The sequence below is a fragment of the Protomyctophum bolini genome, assembly GCF_963924005.1.
Source record: "Protomyctophum bolini genome assembly, chromosome: 8".
NCBI lineage: Eukaryota > Metazoa > Chordata > Actinopteri > Myctophiformes > Myctophidae > Protomyctophum > Protomyctophum bolini.
This window is the reverse complement of record NC_137869.1, coordinates 35,546,164-35,555,576: the sequence shown is the minus strand read 5'-3', so window position 1 is coordinate 35,555,576 and position 9,413 is coordinate 35,546,164. Positions and strand designations below refer to the sequence as shown.

At 42.3% G+C, this 9,413-nt stretch overlaps 1 protein-coding gene across 1 annotated transcript in view; it reads left to right on the top strand.

Moving 5' to 3' along the window:
- Positions 1-203: 203 nt before the first annotated feature.
- LOC308319815 (F-box-like/WD repeat-containing protein TBL1XR1) overlaps positions 204-9,413 on the top strand; it is a 53,871-nt gene continuing 44,661 nt past the window's right edge. The window contains exon 1 of the mRNA XM_080770008.1: positions 204-462. The gene's annotated coding sequence lies outside the window, so the exon portion shown is untranslated. The remainder of the gene's footprint in view (positions 463-9,413) is intronic.

Below are 9,413 nucleotides of genomic sequence, written 5' to 3'. Positions count from 1 at the left end.
TACAAGTACAACCGAGCCTGATCGTACTTTTTTCATACTGCGACACCCATTTTGATGTTTATGTGACCAGAGTAGAGTGTCTTTCCTTCGGCTATGAGAGCTGCAGAGAGAAATGCCCAGGCCTGCCTCATTTTCGCCTGCCGGGTCAGCTCCACTGTGTTTCAGTCTGAAGCCGTTGGCTTCTTCTGAACCGTTTGGCTCTCTTTCTCCACTAGCGAGCAACCCTACAATCTACCCCAACTGCTCTTCCAGCTCATTTTTAAGGGGATTTATCAATTTATATGCCCGCGTTTTCAAAACACAGCCGTCATTGGGGAGTTAAAGGACCGGGTTGCCAGGTCGGACGGCCGTTATAACGCTTTTCGGAGGCTAAATTGCAGTTAGAAAACAGCGGTGTGAGGAGGAGATTCCATATTAGGAGCACAGAAGAGAAGGCACCCCTTGTGTGATTTGGAACCTCCGGTAAGCTGTTTCTTGTATTTTTACTTGATAATAGCGATTATAAATCATGCCCCCGTGTGCATTAGTGAAATATCATCACGTGTTGACGGCCTGGGCCGATTATTGCGACGTTTAGTGCGTTTATTTTGATGTTTTCTTCAGATGTGGGGGATGGGCAGCGTCAGCGCGTGAGTGCGCGCGCGCCAGGCATGGACGCGTGTGTGTGCGCGCGCGGCAGTGAGTATGTGTGTGTGGCGTGTGTTTGTGTGTGTACTTCACTCCTACAACTTAGTTGTCAAGTGTATTTGTACTAGTACTATCGGTACTTTTTCATGTTCTACGCGGGTCATTGCTGACTGTATGATCAGTGGATATAATTCTATACATTTACATTATACCCAATACACTTTTTATTTGTAACTATTTATAATATATTTTACAGCATAGCTGTTTATAGATAAGTGTGCAAATGAACATATAGCCGTCTACTTTCACCTCTCTTCTAATTAGCATAACAACATAACATAGCTTTATTAAACAGGTTTATTTGTAAAGTTATGGTGAATAAACACAATCATATTATTCTTTTGTTGTTGTTTTTGTTTTGTACATTATGCCACTACCTGAATCAAAGCTTACCAGTGTGCCATGCAGCTGGCTGTGGGGGAGGGGCACACACACACACACACACACACACACACACACACACACACACACACACACACACACACACTTGCCAACCTTGGCTCAACTCATTGACATAGTGTACCAGTCAAAGATAAGACAATTATTTGGTTAACTATGTGAAAGCAGGCTGAAGATATGATGAATATTGGTTATGTTGTTCCTATTTCAGTCTCATTAGAAAAGTTGGCCTGCATGGAAACAGTTTTAATTATGGTTAAATCAAACTTTATTTATATAGCATGCGTGTGTGTGTGTGTGTGTGTGTGTGTGTGTGTGTGTGTGTGTGTGTGTGTATATATATATATATATATATATATATATACTACTACTACTACTGCAGAAGTGCAACACAGTGTATGGTTCACAGAAAACAATTGACATATTTTAAAATGTACAAAGTTGGGCATAAATAGTAAATACTACATTGTGTGAGGTTATTAATGTTAGATTCTCTCAGTGATTGTTGTTGGAGAATGCCTGGCTTTGTGCTGTTCATACTGTGTGCTGTATATCCTTATCGGTTCCATATAGGAGAGCAAACCTAAGGTTAAGACTAATGCACAAAGCAACAGGACATATTGCTCCTTTAACTTCTCTTACTCTGTGTCTTCAGATATTAGGTTGCTGTTATGTTAGGTTCATCTCACTAATTACTTGGATCATATTAAACCTATTAATCACTGTGGCATTGTTGATTTTTAACCTAGTATTTACTACTAACTAACTGGTCTGCTAAACAATGGCTCACAATAGTCAGAGATTTATATTTATTGTGAAATTGTCTGTCATACTCTGGACCTGAGTTAGTCCGCCAGCCCCCACAATATGGATTCTGGGGTGGTTAACTAAAATGACATTTTAAGAGTTTTACAACTCATTTTTATTGGCTTTTCATTATATAACTATGCTTTCCATATGTTGTTTGGTCGTATTCCGGTTATTCATGTTGTAAAATCGGGGCATTTCGAGAATATTTAAGTGTGTGTTAATTAAATGATGGTAGGTTTCAGCCGTGACATTTATCAAAGCTCCGACCATATATTCGCTAGGATCGGCTGTATAGGATCAGTTGATGAATGCCACGTTGACGTATTTTAAGAGTTTTAAGCATTTTTTTAATATCGCGCAATCATTTTGGCCACAATAATGACGATTTTCATGTTGTCCCAAACCTTAGCCTAACTAAACACAAGCACTTTGAGGCTTCAAGAAGTTGTAATGTTTGTAAACAATGGAGGAGAAGGGACCATGTCTTGGTTAAAGATGTAGTGAAATGAAAAATAAGTTTTTCCACACTTTCAGAGCATATCCGTGGTCATCATATGGGCATACCTAACAATAGATGCCAAAACAATGGGAAAAGTAAAAAAAGAAAAATTGATATCAAAAGTCCATAAAAAGACAATTTGAATACTTCCTTTGAACGAAAACGTGCACGAAAGAACCTTGATTTCATTCACCTATTTGATTCCCATTGCTGCACGTTCCTCCAAACACAGCTGATTTTTATTACAGGACTACTCCATTTTTAATCTCATTCAAGATGACATCCAGATCCAGACAGTACCAGAAAGCTTGCTTTCCATGATAAGTAAAAGTCCTCACGGTCATGTCAGTAGAAGGTAGACCCTGAATGTTGATGCCATAGAGAAGTAAATGCAGAGATATTTCTGTTATGAATACATTTATTTGGTTTGTTATGACAACTACAACACCTTCATTTAGAAAACAAAACAGGATTTGTGAGTCTTGCAGCTTTACCCCACGCACGCACGCACGCACGCACGCACACACACACACACACACACACACACACACACACACACACACACACACACACACACACACACACAGGAGATACAGTAGATGGGTAACCCCACCACACACCAGCCCCCATTAATGTTTACGCATAATCAGTAATTCCATAAACATTAATATAATTGACAACCCCAGCCACTGCAGCCTATCTATCTGTCATAAACGTGGTGTCAACCGTGTGATGTGACGGACCACAGTGACGGACAGGACAGGTCAGACAGGAGGAGATGCAGGAGTCAGGACTCGACTTTATTTTGCAAAACAGCAGTGTGCGTGTGCAGCCGTGCCAGGGCTGTGCGTGTCTAAACTTACTCCAATTATGACGATGTGATTGGTGTTATTCAACAACGTAGGTAGACGGGTATAGCTATTTATTATTTAATTCATGGTTTAGGTTTCCGTTCCGGGGGGGGGGGGGGGGGGGGTGCCGACTGCAGAGTGGGGGAAACTCATTTTTTATTGGCTTTTCATCATATAACTATGATTTGTTGCTTTCCCTAAGTTGTTTGGTCGTATTATGGTTATTCATGTCGTAAAATCGGGGTGTTTCGAGAATATTTAAGGGCGTGTTATTTAAATGACGGTAGGTTTCAGCCATGACATTTATCAGAGCTCCGACTAAATACAGTATACGCTAGGATCGGCTGTATAGGCTCACTTCATGAATGCCACGTTTGGTTTGGGCGTATGCCAAAAACCCACCCTCGAATTTAAGGCAGAATATACACACTTGATAAATGAGGGCCTATACTCGGAAACTACAATTGGAAAAGTTGTATCTGCATTTCTGATTCTGATACACGTTGTGAATTTGTAATGTAATTGGAATATGAAGATGTCCTGTAGATGTGTTTAATTTAGTTCATAAAAAAAACCCAGCAAGGATATGAGATTGGCTCATTTGTTTCTGAATGCTGTGCATTCTTTTTTTTACACTCCATTCCAGTCGTCTACATCTAAGATATGTCATGTCCAGACTAGAGTAAAGCTCGATGTTAACCTCTGAACACTATTGGGGGTTTTCTGGTTTAGTTATGCAGGAGGAAGGCGATTCACGTTATCTACACTGCGCACGTTGATCAATCAGACATCCCAAATCAGTGAGAGGGACAGGGAGAGAGAGAGAAGTGTGTAGTAGTAGTACAGTTATGTAAGCAGTGCTCGTCAGCGTTGTAGGATTGGAAGTGTGGGGGAAGGGAGGGAGGGGACCAGAGCAGGAGAGACGTGGAGTGAAATGCAGATGGTGTGTTCCAGCTGTCTGAATTGCAGCTCATTTATACTTTCGTTGCACGGCTGTGACGAAAATGACGTTTCATCCAAATGAAAAAAGTTAATTAATTGTTGTTTTGTATTATTATAGAACTCATAAAATGAGCCCCGTGTTTTCAACACATTCCAACATCCGTGTCTACAAATTTAATTTCTGTCAAATCTGTGTCAACTTTATTCAAGCAAAGTGTGCCTTTGTTACTATGTCAGCACTAGGGATGCACCGCACATTAGTCCACCGAAACTATTCAGCCGATTAGTGGCAAATAAATGCATATTCGATATTCGGTTCGGTTGATTTTAAAGCTGAAACCGAATAGTCAAAGAAACGGGGTTAACCTTCGGAACCCGCCATTTTGTTGCGATGGCATGATCAAAATGCGGCTTCAAGCGTGGCGCGCAGCCGCGCACACATTCCTGTAGGTAGCTCTCCGACAAAGTAATCATATTCAGCTATTTGGTTTTCGTGCCAACTGTTTACTGCATTTCGTTCCGGCTAAGAATTTACCATTCGGTGCATCCCTAGAGAGCACTTTGCCAACATAGCCCCAAAAGTAACACGCTTGCTCCGATGATTCCCCCCCGCCCTCTGATTCACTCCAGACAAGTGTAGACTAGAGTATTTTGGACGCATGGTTAACCTTTTACTTGTCTCTCTATATTCCCATGTACCATGTCTCTGTCTATGACTGATAACAGCCACCTTTGGCACACTTTACTTAACAGTCCGATAAGATAAAACCTTATTGATTCCTAGAGGGAAATTCAGGTGTCATAATGTCATAGCAGGAGAACACGTGAGAATTAAACACACAAGTAAGAGCCGAGAACCAATCCGATCCAAGTAAGAATTAAAATGAATAATACAAATAAAACCCTAACTACTGAGCTGCTGGCAGGGTATAGAGCAAACGGCAAACACAATAGTTTATCAATAAATAAAAAAATAATAGACACAGTATATGAAGGAACATAATGTATATTAATTAATGTGATGACAGGTTGGGCATGTCCAGTCCATATATGGGTTGGGTATACCTGTGTGGCCACCAGGGCTCTTTAACATACGACAGACAGAAAATGTGCTTCATGCATGCATGCATGCTGCGTGATCGGTTTGACTGCTGTTGTCGGGGATATTGCGCGCCGATAAGCGCGTTCAGGTCATGGTACCCAGCATTAACAATCTGTTGGTGAAATAGGCTCTCTCTCTCTCCCTCCTTCCCCCTTTCTCTCTCTCGTTGAGGGTACACTGGTGGTCTGACGTCATATGCAAGTCTGTCTCTCCCTCCTTATCCTCTCCCCTCTCTAGTATGTACTACTTCTCCCTCGAACCCACCGCCTCCCGTTCTCAACCCTCTCTCTGTTGTAAGGGATCTCTGTCTCCATATATGGGCATGTGATGTCATTGGATTTGTGTTGCATTATCAGCCTGCCCGTCAGGGTTATTGCACTTTACAATCTACAGTCCATTATGGTCATATCTGCCCTCCACATGACAAAGAGGCGCGAGACTGTTCATTGGCACACATGCACATTTTTTAGGGGGAGTAGAATCTATTTATGTTGGCATTTTAGCAGATGCTCTTATCCAAAGTGAAATTCTTGTAAGAAATCAGAATAAGTAAGTACGATCTCTAGTCAATAAACAACAAGGTAAATAGGCACCTCAATAGAGTGCAGAGAATGCAAAGTAGTGCCCTGAGGAAGAGATAAACGATAGCATCTGTCTAAAGCACAAGCAATGATCCAATTCCTGTTATATTTTAGCATTTAGTGCAATATTGTTCCTCTGGTTTGTCTGACATATCATGCCCAAATGAAAAAGTATTAAACTTCAAATCACAGGCAGCTTAGTTGGTAGAGCTCTCGTCTTTGGACCACAAGTTCATGGGTTTGATCCCAGGCACCGCCAACTCAGCTTATGAGTAGCACGGCTTGTGTGTGGCAAGTCGATCAGGAAGTACTGGGAGCTGATGGTAGGTGTGGCTGGCACTCCACCTCATCAATCCATGATCTCCCAGGGGTCTAGCACATGGTAACATGGACTGATACCGACAATAAGCCACTCCCCGACCTAGTCCGTAAGTCTGTCCGAATGCACATACATTTCAGAGTTCAGTGGTGTAAGAATCATATTAGGCACTGGTCTACAGATATATGTGAGAAAAAAGTGATCTAATCAGATGAGTCATCCATTATCAAATTCTCCATGGCCAGTACACATGCACAAAGGTCTGAAGGGGGTCTGGTGAATTTTTACAGGTGGCAGTAGTGGTAATGTAGTCGTGACCGTTTCATGATTGGCTGGCCAGCCTGTCAGTCAAGGTGACACGGATGCACTTGTTTTCTTTATAGAGCGAACGTCTTTATTTAAAGACATTTACGGCGCGGAAAAAGCCAACTGGGCTCGTGACAAATCATGACAAATGTTTTGGGCTGATCAAATAATTAGTAAGAAGAAAAACAAAACAAAAAGTTAGACTTTAATATATTAGCGCCCACTTCACATGGGTGTGATTTATTTCTTCTTCTTTCTAATTATTTGTTCAGCCCAAAACATTGAGTTTATTGTCTTGATTTGTCACAACCTGAGTTGGCTTTGTCCGTGGCGTAAACGTCTTTAAATAAATACTTTTTGAAAAGTCTATGGGGGAAAATGAATGGCGAAATTTTCCGGGCCTCGTCGGGGACGGGACTGCGACGCGCTCTATTGCTAGGGCACTTGTTGCCTCTAAATAAAGTAAGTCTCGGAGCTCTAGAAACGAGTGTGTGGATGTTCTTTCTCTTCCTTGATGTTTGCCTTGATGCCTGACATCCAGCACCTGACTTAAATATAGGCATTGAGATGTGCACACAATCTTCTCTGTTTTTTTTCTGTGCTGGACATTTTCCTGTTTTTTCCTGTGTTCACATGTTAACTGCAGTTATTCTGAGTGCACTGCTCACCCTTTGTAGTCTGTACATATGGGTCTCGTCCGGTGTGCAAGGGTGGGTCACTGAATTATGATTACTAGAGCGGTGTTGGAAATGCATTCCCCACCCGTTATGTCCCTTTGTTTCCCTTTTTTGCCCATACTGTATATGGAGTTCTTTGTCAGCCATTCCCAAGAGTCTATGCAGATGTCAGAATAATGTCAGAACAAGCCAGCTCCAAATATGGAGTAGCAGTTCCACCCATTTCTCTGTGTCTATTTTATGCCCATATATGGAGATTTCTGTATCTGACTGAGTGTTGTGATGTCAGAACAGGCCAGCTCTATATATGGAGCATGGGCAAGGGGCTCTGTCCAGAGGCTCTGCCCGGGCGGTTCTGGACAATCGGTCCGACTGACTCGACACCGGGCAGATATTTTGGAATCTTGATGTGTTGGACAGTCCTGTCCACCACCATCAAAACAAATAATGGAATATACTTTATTTTCGATTTACAGGCCTAGATCATGTACGTACGTATGTATGGTCGATTGAAGCTGTCCTGGTGGCTTGTGGTGACTCTGACCCAACACCTTACTAAGATACTTAGAGCCTTTGCTGTGTTTCTTCGCTGAATTGCACTGGGTGCAAAATAAGACACTTATGTTTTGTTTTTCCTTTAATTTGTTATCCAACAAAGAATAAGAATGGCTATGTGTATGCTCTAAGTATCATCATTGAATATGATAATGAGTATATCTGGATGAATATTCAATCTGTCGCCTGAGTGATCCTTACAGCCATCTGTTTCAGTTTGGCAATGTACATCCTAGTAGTGTTAGTGTATCTGCAAGTGCTCCAGAATCCCTTCACGATTCAGACAAGAACAGTTGGTAACACACAATGCAGATCTTGACGTTTATCGATCTATTTTGATAAACAAAACTGAAAAAACAAGGCCCTAGAATCTAGGGCCTTGTTTTTTCAGTTTTGTTTATCAAAATAGATCGATTTGGCCTAGATGGAAAGCACCAGGATAGCATCCAGCATCGTCCTTATATCCCCAACTCCGCAACCACCCCCTCCCCTCTGCAACCAGCTTTACATCCAGTTCGATTCCAATCACGGAGATCGTTGAATATTTCCAACTCAAACGCTAATAAAAAAATCACACCCGTGTGAAGTGAGGGGTGTTAATATATTAAAGTCTAACTCATGTTGCTATGATTAGGTGATGTAATGATGATGTAAAACAAACGGTGTCAAAACAAATTCCTCTTCATTGTCAATGGCGTTTTTAAAACAGATATTGAACTAAAAACAAACATTAAGCCTAAAAAATATCCAGAAAAGAGCTGGCAGCGACAAGGCCGTTCTTTGAATGGCAGGTGGTCTTGAGTGTGAGTCGGACATTCGCAATCCCGACTTCTGGAAAACAAAACTTCCATGTTACCGCTTGTGTGAAAGGCACTCACCGTGCAGCCTTACAATGGAGGAGTCTTTGGGGAACTTCTGTAGGTGTCACTCGAGTTGAAGTGGAAGGCAGGTCAGGTGTAGACGCCAGTGAACAGGAAAGGTGACAGCATGGTTCCTTGGGGAGTGCTGTGGTTGCTTACCAGCACATCTGACAGGCTGCCCTGGCCTACAGGGGTCCGCGTCAATATGCCGACGGTCCATTGGTCCGATCGACAACCTACCTCAAACCCTCACCCTAACCCTAACCTCCCCCGGGGCAGACACCTAAACCTAACCACCCACCCTCTCCCGACCCCCAGCGCACCTCGGACCAATGCTCCTTCGGAGCAATGGTCCGTCGGATCATAGGGTGCTTCCCGCCTACAGTCCGCTGCACTGTTGTCTGCTGGTGAGGTGATCTGTAATCCAGGTTCCTAAACATTTTAGTTCGGAATCAAGACCCAAAAGAGAGATTAGACATTTATTTGCCTTGGACCCATACTATAATAGCAGATCTACAATCATTGTCATTGCATTTTGTTCCACATTCATGAAAATTTTAGCTTTTTCGGTGTCCAGTGATCCAGGTCGCTGAGAGCTTCTCAGCTAGCTGGATGGCGTTGAAAGGTGCTGCAGAAGGCCAATCTTCAAGAAATTATGCCTTGGAGAAAGTTGCAAAAAAGAGAAGCTATAAACACCGGAGCGCTATTATTTAAAAACACGCAGCCTAACTATTGACGGACGCCTCGTTTCCATGCTTTATGTTCCGTCCGTAATTTTGTTTAGTCCTCTGTAATCTTCGGTGTACGTGAAACCCCTCCTTCCGT